Source organism: Taudactylus pleione, unplaced genomic scaffold, assembly GCF_031769625.1.
Source record: "Taudactylus pleione unplaced genomic scaffold, aTauple2 ptg000181l, whole genome shotgun sequence".
Taxonomy (NCBI): Eukaryota; Metazoa; Chordata; class Amphibia; order Anura; family Myobatrachidae; genus Taudactylus; species Taudactylus pleione.
This window is the reverse complement of record NW_028284583.1, coordinates 10,298,087-10,320,334: the sequence shown is the minus strand read 5'-3', so window position 1 is coordinate 10,320,334 and position 22,248 is coordinate 10,298,087. Positions and strand designations below refer to the sequence as shown.

The window sequence follows — 22,248 nt, the reverse complement described above, 5'->3', positions numbered from 1 at the left end:
ATGATGTTCATCAAAATGAATTATCAGCTCTTCCAGGGAGACCAGCCTCCAGAACGTACAGAGGGACCTGTGGTGGTGGATTCAAGTGGGGACGAGTTAATACTTTGTGAGGATGAGGATGTACACACTGAAGAGGGTGAGGAATCAGTGGATGAGGAGGATGAGGATGACATCTTGCCTCCGTAGAGCCAGTTTGTGCAGGGACACATTAATTGCCAGCTTGTTTTGTGGGGGCCCAAACGAACCAATCATTTCAGCCACAGTTGTGTGGCAGACCCTGGCGCTGAAATGATTGATTTGTTAAAGTGTGCATGTCCTGTTTATACAACATAAGGGTGGGTGGGAGGGCCCAAGGACAATTCCATCTTGCACCTCTTTTTTTCTTTGCATTATGTACAGTTTGGGGCCTAGTTTTTCTAACTGCCATCCTGTCTGCCACTGCAGTGTCACTCCTAGATGGGTCACGTGTTTGTGCCGCCCACTCGTGTCGCTTAGCATAGTCATCCAGCTACCTCGGTGCAACCTTTTGGACATAAAAACACTATTGTGAGGTGTGAGGTGTTCAGAATAGACTGGAAATGAGTGGAAATTAAGGTTATTGAGGTTAATAATAGCATAGGAGCAGAAAAACCTACAAATTCTGTGATTTTAGCTGTTTTTATGCTTTTTTTCAAAAAAATACAGATCCAAAACACAAAACCCAGAACCCAAAACACGGAAGGGTGGTTTTGGCAAAACCAATCCAGATCCAAAACACGAAGAAAGATCCAGATCCAAAACCAAAACACAAAACACGAAAAGTGGCCGGTGCACACCCCTAATTTATACATACATACAGTGGCCCTTCCCTGAGCTATTTTATTATATAAGCTTGCTGCTAGATAGTCAGGTCTCCTCCTCACCTCTCTCCCATGCTGCAGCCACTGACTGTACATGTACAGTGCCGTGTAGTCCCACCTCCAGCTCAGACTCCTCCTCCCTCCTGCTCTACAGCTGCCAGTGCAGTACTACGCTGCACTGCTGCTGATTAAAGTATTGGGGACCCATGTTACTTGCCCACTGCACCTCCCCCCTTAATCTGGCTCTGATGCAGACAATCTGGCTGGCATGTAGCCAGGTCGCTACAGCGGGTTGCGTGGCACAAATATGGGGGCGGAGTGGAGGGGCGTGACTGTGCGATCACATAATCGCGGCCCGTCCCTGCCGCACAATGCCGAGAATACAAGCATTGTGCAGCAGGGGGTGGGGCCATGATGATGCGATTCATTGATGCTGTGATTGTGTGGGGGGAGTGGTCAGGTGGCACCAGCCAGGAGACTTGCCCACTCTTCCGGGCAGGAATGTGTTTTCAAAGGGTGGCGGCTGTGCATTTTTGGAAGGTTTAGTTTATTGGACATGCAGATTTTCTACTTATGTTCAATTAAGACATAAATGAAACAAGCTGCATTGTAGGAAAATAAACAATAGGATGATCCAAAATAATAGTAGATAACACTTTTAGTGACATTTTTACTTTTGCCGGCATGGGCATTATTAACAGGGACTGTAAATAGGTGACATTGCACAAACATTAGACTATGAGATCCATAAAGTTCATATGCTGTAAAGAATTGCAGAATACTGTGCGCGCTATATAAATAACAGGTAGTATATAATAAATAATCCTACAGAATCTCAGTCTGTAAATTGCCATACACAGCATCTGCATGGGTGGTTATCAAACAGTGTGATGCACATCAGCACTTATACCAGTCACTGAATGGCCCCTCTGCCTTGCCGTACTTCACACCAGAGCCATCATAAGTACATCCTGCCCACACTATATATTCCTACACTATGATTACTGACCATGATATAGAAATTCAAAGTTAATTGTTAACTCACATCAGTTTACAACAATTACAAACTGCATTTCTGTTGTTATATTAATCATTTAATACTGAATAGTATAATGATTTGTTGGCAAGATATTGGTTGCCAAATCTTTAAGAAAAAACAAATGTGTTCACATTCTCCTGGTGGTCTATGTCACGTCACTGGGGTCCTGTAGATTTGGATTGGGACCCCTGGGGTTAGCTGTTAGTTGGAGAGTAGACAAGTAGTGACAGTGCTGTGGTCACACGATCAGCTTCCTCAGCTTCTTGTCCGTCAGGCCATTCACTTCCATGATGTGCTCCAGACGTTTCATATAACGTCCCCGATCTCTGAGGAACAGAGGGATTCTGGAAGTGTGACAGACGGCAAATCGCTTCAGCCGAGTTACATCCTCATAAGACACCTTGAAGAAGAATCACAATATTGTATTAGATAAACATACAGTAAGACTACATATGGAGTGACTACAAATTTACATCATGAAATGAAAATGAATATACTCTGGGATTCTTATCACTACCCAACAAAAAGTATTATGTAATGTAATAACCTCCCCTATAAATGATTTCCTAATTGCAAGTGAAACAGATAATACATAAATATTCAACCTCTGTATCAATACTTGGCGCTAGTGACTTAGCTGTAATTACAGATGTCAGTCTATATGGACCTGCTTTGCACAAGGTGATGAGAGCTTTTTATCTTTTCCAGTTGTGATCTCCTCTGGGATAAGTACCTCAGTAACTCAGTGTCATAATATTTATTCATTATTCTTGCCACTGCTTGTTTTTACCTTCATTTACTATCCCATATATATTCTGCCTCTCCTATCTTGTATCTCCTCTATTATTTTCATCCCACCCGTGTATCCCCCCCCACACGCTCCTCACCTCCCTCTGCTGGCTCTTTCCCCTCTGCATTTACTTGATAACCCCCCCTCCTGTGCCCCATCCATTATGCCGCGTCCGCGCCGCAATGCTCCCCCCCCAGCGGCTGGTCGATGCAGCGTCCTGGAGGCCCGGCGTCCTCGCGCCTTCACCGTCAGGCCTCCAGGTTTGGCTGGCCTGCGGTGGGGGCCCGTCTTCAGGAGCCCCTCAGTCTCCAGGGTTTGGCGGCGGGAGCGTGTCGCGGCCACCGCGGCTCCCGCTGTTGGCCCTGCCCAGCAAACAGCGGTGGCCATTTTATATGTGCAGGGCCTTTAGGGCCTCTAGCCTTGGCAGCCGCCTCTCCTCACACACGCGGGGCACGTGCACTGCACCCACGCGCTTGTCCTCCGGGCCGGCTAGTTAGTGCACCCGCTCAGTCCCCATCCAGCCGGCAGGCATGGCTGGTGCGAGCGGGTGCTGCATCAGGCCCCCCCCGCTCACCAGCCGCTTCCAGGAGGCCGGGCAGCGCGGTGTCCTCAGACACTGCGCTAAGCCCCGCCCCCACAAGTAGCAGGCGCCATTTTAGGTGCCTGAGCCCCCATAGCCACAAATGTCACGCGGGGCGCACGCACTGGACCCGCGCGCGTGTCCTCTGGGCCGGCGTTGGTTAGTGCACCCGCTCCTTCCCCATCAGGCATGGCTGGTGCGAGCGGGTGCTGCATCGGGGCCCCCCCCGCTCACCAGCCGCTTCCATGAGGCCGGGCAGCGCGGTGTCCACAGACACTGCGCTAAGCCCCGCCCCCACAAGTAGCGGGCGCCATATTAGGTGTCCTGAGTCCCCATTGCCGCGAATGGTGCCGCGTGGTGCGCACACTGCACCTGCGTGCGTGCCCTCTGGGCCGGCGACACCCGCCGTGCCCGGAACGCTGGTTAGTGCACCCGCTCCTTCCCCATCCAGCCTGCAGGCATGGCTGGTGCGAGCGGGTGCTGCATCGGGCCCCCCCCCGCTCACCAGCCGCTTCCATGGGCCGGGCAGCGCAGTGGCCTCAGACACTGTGCTAAGCCCCACCCCCCACAAGTAGCGGGCGCCATTTTAGATGGCCTGAGCCCCCATAGCACTCAAATGTCACCCTCCACTGCTCCAGGAGCGGGGAAGGTTTTTTTTTGCTGCTGACCCCTGCCAATGGGCACCCCCTTTTCCAGGGGTCAGCTACTTGCCAGCACAGCTGGGTGGAACTATTCACCAATGAGCCACATTGCCGTGGACAGCCATCATAGTGATTCAAACCGCAATACCCCGTTAATCCAGCAGTTCTCATACCCAGGTTTAACCCCTTTTACCACCTGTCACCAGCGTTCCCATCAGCGGTTTGGCCCACCATAAATTTTCAATAGGGATTGCCCCGCCCGCTGCACAGTGGTCCCCATATTTTGGTCAGGGTTTTAGCCAGCGGACTCTTCTGCCTGCCCTTCCTGTCTTTTCCCAGCGATTTATTAACCCTCAATTGCCCCATGCTCTGGGCCATTATGTACCGCAGGTGCTACACCCTTCGTGTGATCAGTAGTTTCTTTCCACTTCGGCCGTACATAACCCTTACCCATAATTTATCTAGCAGGTGCCCAGGGACATTTTTACAGCCGAATCCCACCCTACAAACCCCCTTGCCTCTGGTCCCGCCACCTGGCAGGCCTTCCACCCATCCGCACCCCACCCAAATTCATCCACATCCCCCTCTGTCTGCCCGAGCCGGAACTCCCATCCCTGTTGCTTTTCAGCTTCAACTTTGTCCATTACTAATGTTGATGTCCCCAGTTCGCAGAGCATAGTGTCACCAGCGTCTTTGGCTCCTGCTGCCAATGTCACGGAGGATGTTTCGGCTTTATCGATTCAAGTCGTGGTGGGCACATCGCACAGCGCGGGACAGGAATCGGTTTCCACGGTCGGGGCCGCTACCTCATCGACATCTGGAGCAGGTGAGATCACTTCGCCACATAACACTGCCACGTCATCACACTCTGAAGTCTCATACGATTCATCTGGCCCAAGCGAAAAACTGCACAGGCTCACGCGTTATTTTGTTCAAAAAAAAAAAAAAAAGGGGAAGCATAAGAGCACAAATAGATTCCGTAGTTATGCAGACAGCTCGGTTCCGGATGCATCAGGCGATGCAGTTCATTGCTCTAATACTGCGTTTTTGCGGGGGTTAGGTAGGTTTGTTAAGAAGTTTTTATTGAGGGTTTCGTTTGCCCGTTGTTCGTCCAATTTTTTGTTTCGGCCAAAGGAACATTAAGTCAGCTAGGGATTAACCAGTGGTTGTGAGGAAAGAATCGCTTCCCCTTCGGGTGTTGTTCTAAAAGGAGTCCGGTAAATTCCGGTTGATCCAACACCTGTTCTATCCTGAGGGAGAGTCCGTTCACGACGCTCTAGATCTAGGCGAGTGCAGCGTCATTTATCAATCTGTTGAGGATGATCTACGGTGGGTGCACAAATTCGGATGAATTTAAAAAAAAAAAAAAAAAAGCAGGGTGGCGCGGCTTTGGATAGGGTGAGGAGGAAATTGAATGCCGCAGTGTCTTGTCATGTAGAGGGTTTGGGGGGGCGTGTCATTAAGCACCCCCGTATACGTTTCGAGGAGGTTGATTTTTACAGGGAAGACGGAGTGCATTTGGTAGGGGAAGGTTTGACATTGTTTGTTTCGGCTCTTTTGTCAGGCATTGCTAGAAGTTAGTGGTCCTGTTAGCTGGTGGCGGTTCGTTGTCTAGGGACACCGTTTGGCGGAAAGCAGTGCTCCTCGGCGACTCAATTTAGTGCAGCTGAACTTGGCTAGAATCCCCCCTTTGAGAGAGGCGAGTCGGTTTCTGCCTTAGGGGAGGACCAGGTCTCCATCTTATGGAGGGATCAGCACTGTGCTAGATTAAGGGGGGATGGTACTACTCAAGGCAGCTCACATCGGGTGGTGGATTATCCACCTCCTTCTTAGTAATACTCTTAGATGGGCTGCAGCCGAGGTAGCACTGCTTTTCGCCACCATGCTCGATCATTACAATCTTAATTCATAATCTGATTTCAATAAATTTGGCTGCGACCTCTTTTTTGCAATCTATATCGTTGTCAGTGTCTTTATTTTAGTGATAAGTTTAATTTAAGTATGGTAAAATAATAAAACTATGGGTGACTTAAAGCACGCGAATGCTAGAATAAGCATGAGAGGACATAAGCACCCTGTTTTTTATTGTGCTAATACTGGTTAAAACTGGTTTGGGGGGGTTGCTGTCTCGTTATAGGTTAGGTTAGTGGGTCAATCAGTTGTGTCAGCCTATCAGAGACCTGTTGGGGCGGGCTCTGTTTATGAATATTAGGGCGCTGGGAGGAGTCAGCTTTCTCTTTTCCAGTTGTGATCCCACCCACCCACCCTAGGTTTATTGAATCGGCTTGGGCCGATGTGTTTTGTTGGAATTTTGTTTTATATGTTTTTCTTCCAACAGGGGAGGCGCAGCTGGCGGAAAGCAGTGCTCCTCGGCGGCTCAATTTAGTGCAGCTGAACTTGGCTAGCATCCCCCCTTTGAGAGAGGCGAGTCGGTTGCTGCCTTAGGGGAGGACCAGGTCTCCATCTTATGGAGGGATCAGCACTGTGCTAGATTAAGGGGGGATGGTACTACTCAAGGCAGCTCACATCGGGTGGTGGATTATCCACCTCCTTCTTAGTAATACTCTTAGATGGGCTGTAGCCGAGGTAGCACTGCTTTTTCGCCACCATGCTCGATCATTACAATCTTAATTCATAATCTGATTTCAATAAATTTGGCTGCGACCTCTTTTTTGCAATCTATATCGTTGTCAGTGTCTTTATTTTAGTGATAAATTTAATTTAAGTATGGTAAAATAATAAAACTATGGGTGACTTAAGAGTTAAAAATGTTAAGACCAGCTGTGGATTGGCCATAAGTGAGAGTTTTTCCAGTAGTCTGATGGCTCAGAGGTCAGCTTGGAGCAATTTAATTTTATACATATATCTTTTATATATGTTGTTTTGACCTGATCTGGGTGACCAGGGCTCATCAGGGCCTGGCTTATAGTGGCTGACCCTGACATAGGGACCAGCTACATTTGTTTATATGCATTGCGGATCTGCCCAGGGCTAGTGCCACAGGCACAGGCCAACCACCAGGGATAAGTATGGGAGCAGGTGGCGGGATGCGTGGAATGTAGTGGAGTGGGGGAGGGGGGTTATAATAGGGGGAGGTGCAGGCAGCAGCCAGAGAGGAGGGCAGAGTGGCAGAAAGAGGGTCAAGGCTGGACAGAGTGGGGGCAGTGTGGTCTGAGATGACCCAGAAATGTTATCATCCCATCCTGAGATTCTCAGCATTAGGGTCTGGCAGTGGAATGGGAGGGTTAAGCACTAGTGGGAGGTTAGGGTTAGGCTGCATGAGGAAGGTTAGGGTTAGGCACTAGGTGAAAGGTTAGGGGTAGGGATTAGGGTTAATGATATGCCAAAAAGTTATAGGTAGAGATTAGGGTTAATGAATGCCACTCATCAGATGCCTGCGCTGGAACTACTCACTTTACATAGATCAATCTATTAATAGACAGAGTGTTTATTTGACAACTTAATGCAATAGATTTAATGGGGACTATATATTAAAAGTAATATTAAAGATTTTCCCTATTTATTAAGTCCCACATATAGTACACAACAGTAGTACCAGTTATACTGACCAGGGCCCTAACTAGGGATGTGTGAGCAGTGCCACTACTCAGAACACAAGGTCAATGGGATGGCACCATCGCTAACCTGTTGGCTCCTGTATTTGGCTTAAAGGGTGCCTGGAAAGGCACCTTTACAGCCAGGAGATCCACCTGAGTGATGCCCACGCTTCCCTAGGATGCGCCCAGCTATCATTCTTGGTCCCACTTGAAATGTGCCCAGGATGCATTATTGTTCTGCTATGGCACTGATGCTGACTACCTTGCAATGCTATCACCATGTACAGATAGAATTGTCATTTGGGTCCTGCGGGTTTGGTATGAGTGTTAAATAAAATGTCGACACTCAGAACAGGGAAAGTGCCAGGTGGAAACTGTAATGCTGACCTGTTAATAATGCAATTTAAAGCAGTTTAACAGTGTCGGCTTACAACTGAAAACATGATGATAATGCATCAGGCTTGACATGATACTAACATCTGAGAAATAATTAGCTGCTGTATTTGATACATTTGTTATTGTACATTTGTATGTTTTAATTAGGGAAGAGTAGCTACAAGCATAACAATGGCATCACTAATGCTGGGCATACACGGCAAGATAAAATGTCTGTCAGACCGACAGACATTTTATCTGGCCGGCTGCCAGCCGCAGATGTTTGCGGCATACACTGTGAGAGAAATCTCACAGTGTATAGCCCGACATCTGCGCTCCGCCCCCGGGGGAGGAGACATTTCCCTGTTCCTTCCGTAGGAAGGAACACAGGAAATGTCTCTCTGTCGGCCGCGCTAGGCATACACTGCCCGATGCGGCCGACAGTTACCGGGTAAATATCGCATCGGACGGGCATGCTGGACAATCCAGCATGCCCGACCGAGCAATATTTAACCCTCGGTCGCCCCCCCACGCTACAATTATCGCGGCGATCCGCCGATATCGGGCGGATCGTCCCGATAATTGCAGCGTGTATGGCCAGCATAACATATAACTTTACCAACAGTAAGCCAGTAAAAAGAGACTCATAAATAATGTTATCAGCACATTATATCCTATTAGAAGGCATCTCCATGTACAGTAAGACATGGAATTCCATACTGCAGCCTGTTACCTTCAGCTCCTCTCCAATATGATGAGGTCAGACAGTTTTGTGTCTCTGTGTCTTAGAAGATGTAGAATCCCATTAATGTAAACTTGATCTTTATTAAAGCAACCTGTGAGGATAAAAAGAAACATTAGCATACAAATGACCTCAGCACTATACTATAAATCTGTAGCCTAAAATATTTTAAAACCTGTTGCTGGCACTTATAGATTTTTTTCACAATAGTTATTATCCTTTTTACAGAAATGGAAAAACACAAATATTAAATGTGCATGTGTGTGGCAGGGGGGAGGGAGCAACTCTAGTAAACATGCAAAGGTGTAGTGATATATACAGATAAGCAGAATGGTAATCCTCCTGCTACATATTACAGCAGTGGTTCCTCACAGATAAAGTTCTGGTAGCTGTATGAGAAGATATAAGACAGCACTGAGATAAATCCAGTGTATTACGCTATACCAGAGGTTCCCAAACTTTTTTGATTCACGGCGCCCTAGAGTTTCAGCATTGTTTTTCTCAAGTAGTAAAGTGAAGTAAATTGTTCTGGATTGTCATCCTTAGGTTCAGTTATGTGGTGGTGGACAGGTTTGTGCTTCTGTTTGTCTATATACAGTATTTACACTACATTGACCATAAATAATTTGAATTGGCGCTGGACCATCAACCTGAGGCACCCCTTAAAGTGTACCCAGGCACCCCAGGGTGCCACGGCGCACAGTTTGGGAACCACTGCGCTATGCAGAGCTATTGTTTAGGCTACACCCTCTTGTGAAACCTCATTTGGTCAGTATATAAAGCTACCATATATGATCCCATTTGGCCAGTATACAATACATTGATGCACAGTTTCACTAGTAATCAGATCAAATATTACCAGTATATAAACAGTACAATGCTACAACATCAGAACATATTCTACTCTATTATACTAGTAATCACATCAAATATTAAAAGTATATAAACAGTACAATGCTACAACATCAGAACATATTCTACTCTATTATACTAGTAATCAGATCATATATTACCAGTATATAAACAGTACAATGCTGCAACATCAGAACATATTCTACACTATTATACTAGTAATCAGATCAAATAGTACCAGTATATAAACAGTATAATGCTACAACATCAGAACATATTCTACTCTATTATACTAGTAATCAGATCAAATATTACCAGTATATAAACAGTACAATGCTGCAACATCAGAACATATTCTACTCTATTATACTAGTAATCAGATCAAATATTACCAGTATATAAACAGTACAATGCTGCAACATCAGAACATATTCTACACTATTATACTAGTAATCAGATCAAATATTACCAGTATATAAACAGTACAATGCTACAACATCAGAACATATTCTACTCTATTATACTAGTAATCAGATCAAATAGTACCAGTATATAAACAGTACAATGCTACAACATCAGAACATATTCTACTCTATTATACTAGTAATCAGATCAAATATTACCAGTATATAAACAGTACAATGCTGCAACATCAGAACATATTCTACTCTGTTATACTAGTAATCAGATCAAATATTACCAGTATATAAACAGTACAATGCTGCAACATCAGAACATATTCTACACTATTATACTAGTAATCAGATCAAATATTACCAGTATATAAGCAGTACAATGCTGCAACATCAGAACATATTCTATACTATTATACTATAATCAGATCAAATATTACCAGTATATAAACAGTACAATGCTACAACATCAGAACATATTCTACTCTATTATACTAGTAATCAGATCAAATATTACCAGTATATAAACAGTACAATGCTGCAACATCAGAACATATTCTACTCTATTATACTAGTAATCAGATCAAATATTACCAGTATATAAACAGTACAATGCTGCAACATCAGAACATATTCTACACTATTATACTAGTAATCAGATCAAATATTACCAGTATATAAACAGTACAATGCTGCACCATCAGAACAAATTCTACTCTATTATACTAGTAATCAGATCAAATATTACCAGTATATAAACAGTACAATGCTGCACCATCAGAACAAATTCTACTCTATTATACTAGTAATCAGATCAAATAGTACCAGTATATAAACAGTACAATGCTGCAACCAGGGCCACCATCAGGGGGGGACTGCCGGAACTATAGTCCCGGGCCCGGACAGAAAGGGGGCCCGGGTAGCAGCGGAGTGGACAAGTGCCGGCGGTATTTTCAATCTGGAGCCGGCCGCAAGCTGATCTGAGCTTGTGGACCGGCAGCCAATCAGGAGCAGCCGCAGTTGAGCCGCTTCTGATTGGTCTGCCGGTCTGCAAGCTCTGATTGGCTTGCAGCCAGTGCTATATTCAAAATGCGTTGCCTGCCCCGCAGGTCCCTCTCTCCGTCCAGGTAAATGTGAGTGCCGAGCAGGAGCAGCAGGGAGAGGCTGTGCAAGGAAAACAGCAGCCGGGGACAGAGGGAGCAGCAGCTGCGGGCGGAGATGCTATTTACAGCCGCCGTGTGTGGTGCAGAGGAAGGACGGCAGGAGCAGGAGAGGCTGGAGACTGATCAGGTACATAGACTCCAGCTCTCACACCCTCACCCTCACACTGCTCTCACACTCACACCCTCACCCTGCTCTCACACCCTCACCCTGCTCTCTCACTCACACCCTCCCCCTGCTCTCACACCCTCACCCTGCTCTCACCCTCACCCTGCTCTCACACCCTCACCCTGCTCTCACACTCAAACCCTCACCCTGCTCTCACACTCACACCCTCACCCTGCTCTCACACCCTCACCCTGCTCTCACACTCACACCCTCACCCTGCTCTCTCACTCACACCCGCAACCTGCTCTCACACTCTCACCCTCAGTCTGCTCTCACACCTCACGTTGCTCTCACATCCTCACCCTACTCTCACACCCTCACCCTGCTCTCACACCCACACCCTCACCCTGCTCTCTCACCCTCACCCTGCTCTCACACTCTCACCCTCACCCTGCTCTCACACTCACACCCTTACCCTGCTCTCACACTCACACCCTCACCCTACTCTCACACCCTCACCCTGCTCTCACACTCACACCCTCACCCTGCTCTCACACCCTCACCCTTACCATGCTCTCACACCCTCACCCTGCTCTCACACTCACACCCTTACCCTGCTCTCACACTCACACCCTCACCCTGCTCTCACACTCACACTCTCACCCTGCTCTCACACCCTCACCCTGCTCTCACACTCACACCCTCACCCTGCTCTCACACTCTCACCCTCACCCTGCTCTCACACCCTCACCCTGCTCTCACACATTCACCCACACCCTGCTCTCACACATTCACCCTCACCCTGCTCTCACACCCACACCATTACCCTGCTCTCACACTCACACCCTGCTCTCACACTCACACCCTCACCCTGCTCTCACACCCTCACCCTGCTCTCACACCTTTACCCTCCCACGGCTTACACCCTCACCCTCACGTTGCTCTCACACCCTCAATCTGCTCTCACACCCTCACCCTGCTCTCACACCTTCACCCTCCCACGGCTCACACCATCACCATCATGCTGTTCACCCACATTATCCTCAGCGATGCCCACCTCTGACAAACTGCCCCCCCACCTAAGAGGAGGGGCCCTGCCTATTTTGTCAGTCCCGGGCCCCGTCATTTCTGATGGCAGCCCTGGCTGCAACATCAGAACATATTCTACACTATTATACTAGTAATCAGACCAAATATTACCAGTATATAAACAGTACAGTGCTGCAACATCAGAACAAATTCTACACTATTATACTAGTAAATACACTTCTGTGCTTCAGCCCTTATCAAAACCATCCAAGAGGTTTTGCTGTGACTGATGGTTACACTTGTGAATTGTTGCGCTACATCCACAAAGAGACATAATGCAATGTGCACTGTACACACCTCAAACAAGCAACACAATTAATTTAATGACCAAACTTGCATAATATAGTGCATCTATGTATGTGAAATTACACCTGGTGCTGGGTTTCATCCCTGGTGATGCTCTGCCAGGCCTCTACTGCAAATGTCTTCAGTTCCTGCTTGTTCTTGGGGCATTTTCCCTTCAGTTTTGTCTTCATCAAGTGAAATGCATGCTCAATCCTATTCAGGTCAGGGGATTGACTTGGCCATTGCATAACATTCCACTTTTTAGCCTTAAAAAACTCTTTGGTTGCTTTTGCAGTATGCTTCGGGTCATTGTCCATCTGTACTGTGAACCGCCGTCCAATGAGTTCTGAAGCATTTGACTGAATATGAGCATATAATATTGCCCTAAACACTTCAGAATTCATTCTGCTGCTTTTGTCAGTAGTCACATCATCAATAAATACAAGGGAACCAGTTCCATTGGCAGCCATACATGCCCACGCCATGACACTACTACCACCATGCTTCACTGATGAGGTGGGTGGTATGTTTTCCTTCTCCATACTCTTCTCTTCCCATCACTCTGGTACAAGTTGATATTTGACTCATCTGTCCATAGGATGTTGTTCCAGAACTGTAATGGCTTTTTTAGATGTTGTTTGGCATACTCTAATCTGGTCTTCCTGATTTTGTGGCTCATCAATGGTTTACATCTTGTGGTGAACCCTCTATATTCACTCTTGTGAAGTCTTCTCTTGATTGTTGACTTTGACACATATACATCTACCTCCTGGAGAGTGTTCTTGATTTGGCCAACTGTTGTGAAGGGGTTTTTCTTCACCAGGGAAATAATTCTTCTGTTATCCACCACAGTTGTTTTCCGTGGTCTTCCGGGGCTTTTGGTGTTGCTGAGCTCTCTGGTGCGTTCTTTCTTTTTAAGAATGTTCCAAACAGTTGATTTGGCCACACCTAATGTTTTTGCCATCTCTCTGATGGGTTTGTTTTGATTTTTCAGCCTAAAGATGGCTTGTTTCACTGATAGTAACAGCTCTTTGGATCTCATATTGAGAGTCGACAGCAACTGATTCCAAATGCAAATGTCACACCTAGAATCAACTCCAGACCTTTTACCTGCTTAATTGATAATGAAATAACGAGGGAATAGCCCACACCTGTCCATGAAATAGCTTTTGAGTTGATAGTCCCATTACTTTTGGCCCCTTAAAAAGTGGGAGGCACATATAGAAACCGTTGTAATTCCTACACCGTTCACCTGATTTGGATGTAATTACCCTCAAATTAAATCTGAAAGTCTGCAGTTAAAGCACATCTTGTTTGTTTAATTTCAAAGCCATTGTGGTGGTGAATAGAGGCCAAAATATTAAAATTCTGTCAATGTCCCAATATTTATGCACCTGACTATAGCTCTATGCATTGAATGGACATTATGAAAATAAATAAAATATAATGAGATAAAACAGAAGATAAAGATGACCCTTCTTCTATGGGCCTATAACATCAATATACTGATAAGGAACCTGTGGAAACATATGTTAGATTGGTACAGTGGAAATAAGAGAAAAGTGACTGTAAATCAGCAGAAGCCAGTACCTATTTCATGTCTGAGCATCCCTTCCAGCCAGTGTTCCTGTGCAGCGGAAACATTAATGGCCATTGTTGCTCGTCCGTTGCTCACAGTAATGCAGGCTCGTGACAGAATATCACTTGTAAGGTCAATAGCAATCTGGAACATAGAGAAGGACAATGTCACCGTATGTGGCAGGAATAAAAGGCTGGTAGCAGCACAACATGTGTGTGACAAACTTTGTCACACACAACACAAGTTGTACATTAATAACTATTAGTTTAGATTTTTTTTAAATGTGAGGGGCCCTTACTGCATTAAAGACATTTTAAAGAGTCAACAACAGTGATAGATAATTGGCAATAAATAATAACAAATTGTATGTGAACAGTTTCAATACAATGAAAAGTAAAGTATATTACAAGCCAGGATTACACATGTGTGGGTCATGCATTAATTAGGCTCAGTGTCATCAGGGTCATGTATAAAATACTGGGTTCTGGTTGCCTACAATTATGGCTAGCATGGTTGCAAGAGGGGACCTCAGTGACTTAGGATAAGAGCTAACACCTGGTAGTGCATGTGTGTGAGCTCACAGGAATCCTCCCTAACAATGTTCTCAACAAATATATATACAGTACAGGGCACCTCTGGTGCCAACCTAAACAGCTCCAGAGGCCAAAGTGCTTACTTTTTTATTTTATTTTAAATGGTCATATACAAAAAAGAACATACATGCAAGGGTGCCTGTTTTACAATGCCCTTTTTCCGGCATTGTGAAGAGGGGGCGGGGCCACGATGACGCGATCGTGTGGTCACGCCCCTGGCTCCGCCCCAAAACAACATCATAAGCCAGCCACGCCCTCTGCAGAATGCAGGCATTCAGCTCCCTCCAGGAAGGAGGGAGCTGAATGCCGGAAAGAATGATATATAATATATATATATTTAAAAATCTCAGATCCCAGGTCTAAACCCAATCACCCACTGGAGTGACAATAGAAGCCGTGTTATCTACAACCACTATCAACCAGGTGTCATTTGAGTGACTTTCTTGATCCCAGGTAACGGTAGAACAGTTCCATGGTGTATAAATGCTGTACAGGACACACATGTGGTAGGCCTGTACCCAATTAAGTGTTTCCATTTTTGCTCACTAGCTATGTCACAAAGAATATACCAAACCCATAATTTGGAATCCAGTAAAGTAGCCACCTCTTCAGGAGGCACCACAAATAATACTAATGGTCCTAAAGGCCAAAAACTGTCATAGCTATCATGGCCTTTGATGCCAATGTATACACTGTAGAGCCTTGTAGGGCTATTGTTAGACTTACATTTAAGTGCAATCTGATGAGATAAACATACTGACATCACAAAATGAATGTGATTTAGGATCTATTAAAAATGTGACTATATTGGAGGATAAAGCAACTGATTAACCATTCAGCAATTACCCAGTGCTTTTTAGGTCTGATGGGAATGGGCTTTTTAATCTATGCTCTGCATTTATAAGAATGGCAGCCACATGTTATGTGTCCTCACAACTGGAGCTAAACCATTAATGATCATCTAAGAGTCCAGAGAGACAGCCTATAACAGTTCTGAACGGTTGCTGTTTGGTTCTGTGCAGTGTACAGAATGCTGTGTAATATGTACAGGATGCGGAGTACAGGATGCAGTACCCCAATCACATGAGCAGGACGGTAATAAGATGTAGCACATTTTTTTTCTCTTCCTGGGAGAAGCCCAGGTAAGAAAAGCAGCAGGGTGGCGACGGGGGCAGGGCCTGATGATTCACGTAATTAAGCCCCACCCCTCATGGCAAAGTGCCGTGATTGGCTCAAATTGAAATAGGGGGCAGGGCCAAATGTAGCAAATCATGAATAATCGCGTCATTAAGCCCCGCCCCCTGCACGGAGACCCGCAATCGCAGCTGAAATTCTCCCCATCCTGCCCACATCACTAGGAAGTGGGCAGAATGCAGGAGAAGTGCCTACCCTTCCGGTGGTGTGGGGGGTTACCCGAAAATTCGGGAGCCTCCCGCAAATGCCTATATGGTCTATTCTGAACTACCATGGGACATTGTAATATAAGTAGTAATCTATTATATGTATCAAACATAGCAAAAACTTCATACACTCCTTTCTAGTCATTAAACTAGAAATAATTTGTGTGTGCTATTAAATTATATGGGCAAAATAAGGGAAAACATTTACGATCATATTTTTAGTGGTGCGATATTTGTTTGAAAATAATTGTGACCATAATCATGAAAATGTGTATTATTTTTTATTTTTTATAATTAATTTATCCAAACAAATAAGATATAAAATGTGTCATAAATAAGCAATATACAATTTACTCACTAACAGAAAAAAAGAGATTGGGGTATATTTACTAAAGTGCGGGTTTTTAGAAGTGGAGATGTTTCCGATAGCAACCAATCAGATTCTACTTAACATTTATCTAGCACCTCCTAGAAGGTAATAGCTAGAATCTGATTGGTTGCTATGGGCAACATCTCCAATCCTAAAAAAAAATAGCACTTTAGTAAATATACCCAATTGTCTTTTAACTAGCACATAGCAAAAAACTAAAGTATGTCTTATAAGAAAGCTACAGAGTGGCTAGAATATTAAGAGGTAAATAAATGCTTTAGGCCACTTACCTCACCCATACAGCGTTCTTTCTCCATGTAGCTGTGAATTTGGCGCAGAACCTGACTCTTTGGCATCAGCCGGCCTCCTGTTGTTTTCTCAAAGTTGTCATAGCTGCCATATTTCATAAGTGTTCTCTGCATTATACCAATAGCCTGCACAAGACAAAAATAAAATAATATATATGTAGATATATATTTTTTAAAAACTTTAAAACATGTCAATATTTAATTATAGAGAGCTGAAATAAAAGTCTATAAAAATTAATGGAAGACTATTTTGTCAAAATAATATATGAGCACCCAGGAAATATAGATTGCATGTAAGAAGGAGGAGGGGAGTGTACCTGGGGGGGTATTGGTAGGTTAGTTTGCTGTATGTTACCCTCTGGGGTGCAAAGGTTTGGGTAATTGCATAAATTGGTTGGCTAGGGAGGCTTCCTTCCTCTTTGCAGTTTCCTAATACTCAAGTAAGGAGAATAGACATAAGCAGGGGTATACTAAGAGAGGAGGGGGCAAGTGTACAGTCTCTATTCAGGACCCCTCCTCTCTAGCCGACAGCGCATTAGTGAGCACTAGTAGACTCTAGCGCTGTGCCAGAGTCTACTGTGCATGCACAGGTCTCCGGGGAAATGGCGCAGAAAATGCCTACCGCACCATGTTCCTGGTTATTTATGCAGCAATGACGCCACCAATGTGGACCTCCAAAGAGGTGAGTATTGAAGAAATGGGTGCAGGGTGTGTGGTGTGGCCCCCTGGACCTAGGATATAGGAAAGGGTCCTGGCCTGCACACCCTGAATATATATAATGGAAGGTGCTACCTGTTGAGACTATTATGGCAGGCACAGAAACAGACAAATCACAGATGCACAACTCCAAATTACTGATTATATATAAATACATTATGCAATAGAATTTTGCAATAAATAGAGATTTTTAGCATAATCATGACCAAGGTTATGGGCCTACCCACCATATCCAGGTAACCTCTGTAGGGTAGGTCCCTAACATACTAGGGTTCAAATCCAGATCCTATACATGCAGCAGCAGCTGCTCTTACCTTTCTTACTTTACACTTCACTTTTCTCATTATAGCGATACCCTGGGGTGGCTCGGCTTAGCTAGTTTGGGGGTGTCCTGCGCTCTGGATTTGAACCCTAGTATGTTAGGGACCTACCCTACAGAGGTTACCTGGATATGGTGGGTAGGCCCATAACCTTGGCCATGATTATGCTAAATACCTCAAATTATTGCATAATTTTATTTCATAATGTATTTATATATAATCGGTCATTCGGAGTTGTGCACCTGTAATTTGTCTGTTTCTGCCCCTGGACCTAGGGGCCTGTGTGCATTGCATACCCTGCACCCATTACAGATACTTCACTGTATATAAGCCCTATTATATCTTAACTTTGGTTAGATGCACTGTCTAGCAAAATATATACTATTGGTACCTTAATGTGTACGTGCATAAGCATTCACTCAGTCCCAACCACCACATCCTTAGTGTCTTAAAGTGATGCATTTATGCTAATTTATAGGGAAAAAAGAACTAATTCTAAAAACAACTGCTATAAACTGTACCTGTTTAAGAAATCTGTCTGAGGCAATATTGTACTCTGCTAAGACATCTGGCAATGCAGGACTGGCATACTCAAACTGAGGGTTGTACCTGAATGCTGACTTGAAAAACCTAGATCTTTCTTGATCGATATTTGTTGGTTTCACAGCATTAAAAATTAGGGGTGAGCGGGTTCGGATTTCTGAAATCCGAACCCCCCCGAGCCCCCCCGATCCGAGTCCGATCCGAGTCAGGCTCGACTTTTCCCGCCTGACTCGGATCTGAAATCGAGGCAAAACGTCATCATCCCGCCTTCCGAGTCTCGCAGGTTTTGGATCCTATATAAGGTACCCGCGTCGGCGCCATTTTCTCACTCGGCTGTGGACAGTGAAGAGGGAGGGTGGGAGTTAGGGCTGTGTAGTGTAGTGTAGTGTAGTGCTGCTGTTGTCCACTACTTCAAAGTCCATAGGGGCTGGCTGTGTTGTGCTGTGCTGCTGTTGTTAATAGGGGCTGTGTCCACTACTTCAAAGTCCATAGGGGCTGGCTGGACTGTGTTGTGCAGTCAGTTCTCCATAGGGGCTGTGTCCACTCCAAAGTCCTGTGCAGTGTCCCAGTCCTAAAGGAGTGCTGTAGTGTTGTCCAGGGGGTGCTCTGTCCATCAGGGGTGCTCCCCCCAAGTGCTAAAAAAATAATATATTTTCTGTGTTTGTGAATTGTGTGCGCAGTAGCCGCACGTGCATCAACAAAGTAGTGCCAAGCGTGCGCCTGTGTCATAAGTAAAGGGCCGGCTGGCTTGACCGTTAAAGGGTGCTGTAACCCCCGAAAGTACACTCCAGTCCAAACCAAAAAAAAATTATTTTCTGTGTTTGTGAATTGTGTGCGCAGTAGCCGCACGTGCATCAACAAAGTAGTGCCAAGCGTGCGCCTGTGTCATAAGTAAAGGGCCGGCTGGCTTGACCGTTAAAGGGTGCTGTAACCCCCGAAAGTACACTCCAGTCCAAACCAAAAAAAAAATTATTTTCTGTGTTTGTGAATTGTGTGCGCAGTAGCCGCACGTGCATCAACAAAGTAGTGCCAAGCGTGCGCCTGTGTCATAAGTAAAGGGCCGGCTGGCTTGACCGTTAAAGGGTGCTGTAACCCCCAAAGTACACTCCAGTCCAAACCAAAAAAAAATTATTTTCTGTGTTTGTGAATTGTGTGCGCAGTAGCCGCACGTGCATCAACAAAGTAGTGCCAAGCGTGCGCCTGTGTCATAAGTAAAGGGCCGGCTGGCTTGACCGTTAAAGGGTGCTGTAACCCCCAAAGTACACTCCAGTCCAAACCAAAAAAAAAATTATTTTCTGTGTTTGTGAATTGTGTGCGCAGTAGCCGCACGTGCATCAACAAAGTAGTGCCAAGCGTGCGCCTGTGTCATAAGTAAAGGGCCGGCTGGCTTGACCGTTAAAGGGTGCTGTAACCCCCAAAGTACACTCCAGTCCAAACCAAAAAAAAAATTATTTTCTGTGTTTGTGAATTGTGTGCGCAGTAGCCGCACGTGCATCAACAAAGTAGTGCCAAGCGTGCGCCTGTGTCATAAGTAAAGGGCCGGCTGGCTTGACCGTTAAGGGTGCTGTAACCCCCGAAAGTACACTCCAGTCCAAACCAAAAAAAAAATTATTTTCTGTGTTTGTGAATTGTGTGCGCAGTAGCCGCACGTGCATCAACAAAGTAGTGCCAAGCGTGCGCATGTGTCATAAGTAAAGGGCCGGCTGGCTTGACCGTTAAAGGGTGCTGTAACCCCCAAAGTACACTCCAGTCCAAACCAAAAAAAAAAATATTTTCTGTGTTTGTGAATTGTGTGCGCAGTAGCCGCACGTGCATCAACAAAGTAGTGCCAAGCGTGCGCCTGTGTCATAAGTAAAGGGCCGGCTGGCTTGACCGTTAAAGGGTGCTGTAACCCCCGAAAGTACACTCCAGTCCAAACCAAAAAAAAATTATTTTCTGTGTTTGTGAATTGTGTGCGCAGTAGCCGCACGTGCATCAACAAAGTAGTGCCAAGCGTGCGCCTGTGTCATAAGTAAAGGGCCGGCTGGCTTGACCGTTAAAGGGTGCTGTAACCCCCGAAAGTACACTCCAGTCCAAACCAAAAAAAAATTATTTTCTGTGTTTGTGAATTGTGTGCGCAGTAGCCGCACGTGCATCAACAAAGTAGTGCCAAGCGTGCGCCTGTGTCATAAGTAAAGGGCCGGCTGGCTTGACCGTTAAGGGTGCTGTAACCCCCGAAAGTACACTCCAGTCCAAACCAAAAAAAAAATTATTTTCTGTGTTTGTGAATTGTGTGCGCAGTAGCCGCACGTGCATCAACAAAGTAGTGCCAAGCGTGCGCCTGTGTCATAAGTAAAGGGCCGGCTGGCTTGACCGTTAAGGGTGCTGTAACCCCCGAAAGTACACTCCAGTCCAAACCAAAAAAATAATTATTTTCTGTGTTTGTGAATTGTGTGCGCAGTAGCCGCACGTGCATCAACAAAGTAGTGCCAAGCGTGCACCTGTGTCATAAGTAAAGGGCCGGCTGGCTTGACCGTTAAGGGTGCTGTAACCCCCGAAAGTACACTCCAGTCCAAACCAAAAAAAAAATTATTTTCTGTGTTTGTGAATTGTGTGCGCAGTAGCCGCACGTGCATCAACAAAGTAGTGCCAAGCGTGCGCCTGTGTCATAAGTAAAGGGCCGGCTGGCTTGACCGTTAAGGGTGCTGTTACCCCCGAAAGTACACTCCAGTCCAAACCAAAAAAAAAATTATTTTCTGTGTTTGTGAATTGTGTGCGCAGTAGCCGCACGTGCATCAACAAAGTAGTGCCAAGCGTGCACCTGTGTCATAAGTAAAGGGCCGGCTGGCTTGACCGTTAAAGGGTGCTGTAACCCCCGAAAGTACACTCCAGTCCAAACCAAAAAAAAAATTATTTTCTGTGTTTGTGAATTGTGTGCGCAGTAGCCGCACGTGCATCAACAAAGTAGTGCCAAGCGTGCGCCTGTGTCATAAGTAAAGGGCCGGCTGGCTTGACCGTTAAAGGGTGCTGTAACCCACAAAGTACACTCCAGTCCAAACCAAAAAAAAAATTATTTTCTGTGTTTAGCCGCACGTATATATCAAATCGATATAACATAAATGGAGGACCAAACTTTCTCCGATAAAAATAAAATAGAGAAAGATCAAGAACCACTTCCTCCTAGTGCTGAAGCTGCTGCCACTAGTCATGACATAGACGATAACATGCCATCAACGTCGTCTGCCAAGGCCGATGCCCAATGTCATAGTAGAGGGCACATACAATCCCAAATGGCAAAGTTCAGGAAAATGACCTTGAAAAAGACATTTAAATCAGCTGAAGAGAAACGTAAACTTGCCAATATGCCATTTACGACACGGAGTGGCAAGGAACGGCTAAGGTCGATCCCTAGTATGTTCATAACTAGTGGTTCAGCTTCACATGACGATGGAAGCCCTCCTCCCACTAAAAAAATCAAAAGAGTTAAGCTGGCAAAAGCACAGCGAAGAACTGTGCTTTCTAAGAAGATATCACAAATCCCCAAGGAGAGTCCAAGTGTGGTGGTGGTTGCGATGCCTGACCTTCCCAGCACTGGACGGGAAGAGGTGGCTCTTTCCACCATTTGCACACCCCCTGCAAGTGCTGAAAGGAGCACCCACAGTCCACTTGCTGATATGCAAATTGAAGATGTCACTGTTGAAGTACAACAGGATGAGGATACTGGTGTAGCTGGCGCTGAGGAGGAAGTTGGCGAGGAGGATTCTGATGGTGATGTGGTTTGTTTAAATCAGGCTCCGGGGGAGACAGTTGTTGTCCGTGGGATGAAAAAGCCCATCACGGTCATGCCTGGGCAGAAGACCAAACATTCCACCTCTTTGGTCTGGCAATATTTCTATCCAAATCCGGACAACAACTGTCTTGCCATATGTACCATATGTAAAGGTGAAATAAGTAGGGGTAGGGACGTC

At 45.6% G+C, this 22,248-nt stretch overlaps 1 pseudogene; it reads right to left on the bottom strand.

Annotated features, from left to right (window-relative positions):
- Positions 1–14,044: 14,044 nt before the first annotated feature.
- The window catches only part of LOC148519845 (uncharacterized), a 31,888-nt pseudogene continuing 23,684 nt past the window's right edge, over positions 14,045–22,248 (bottom strand).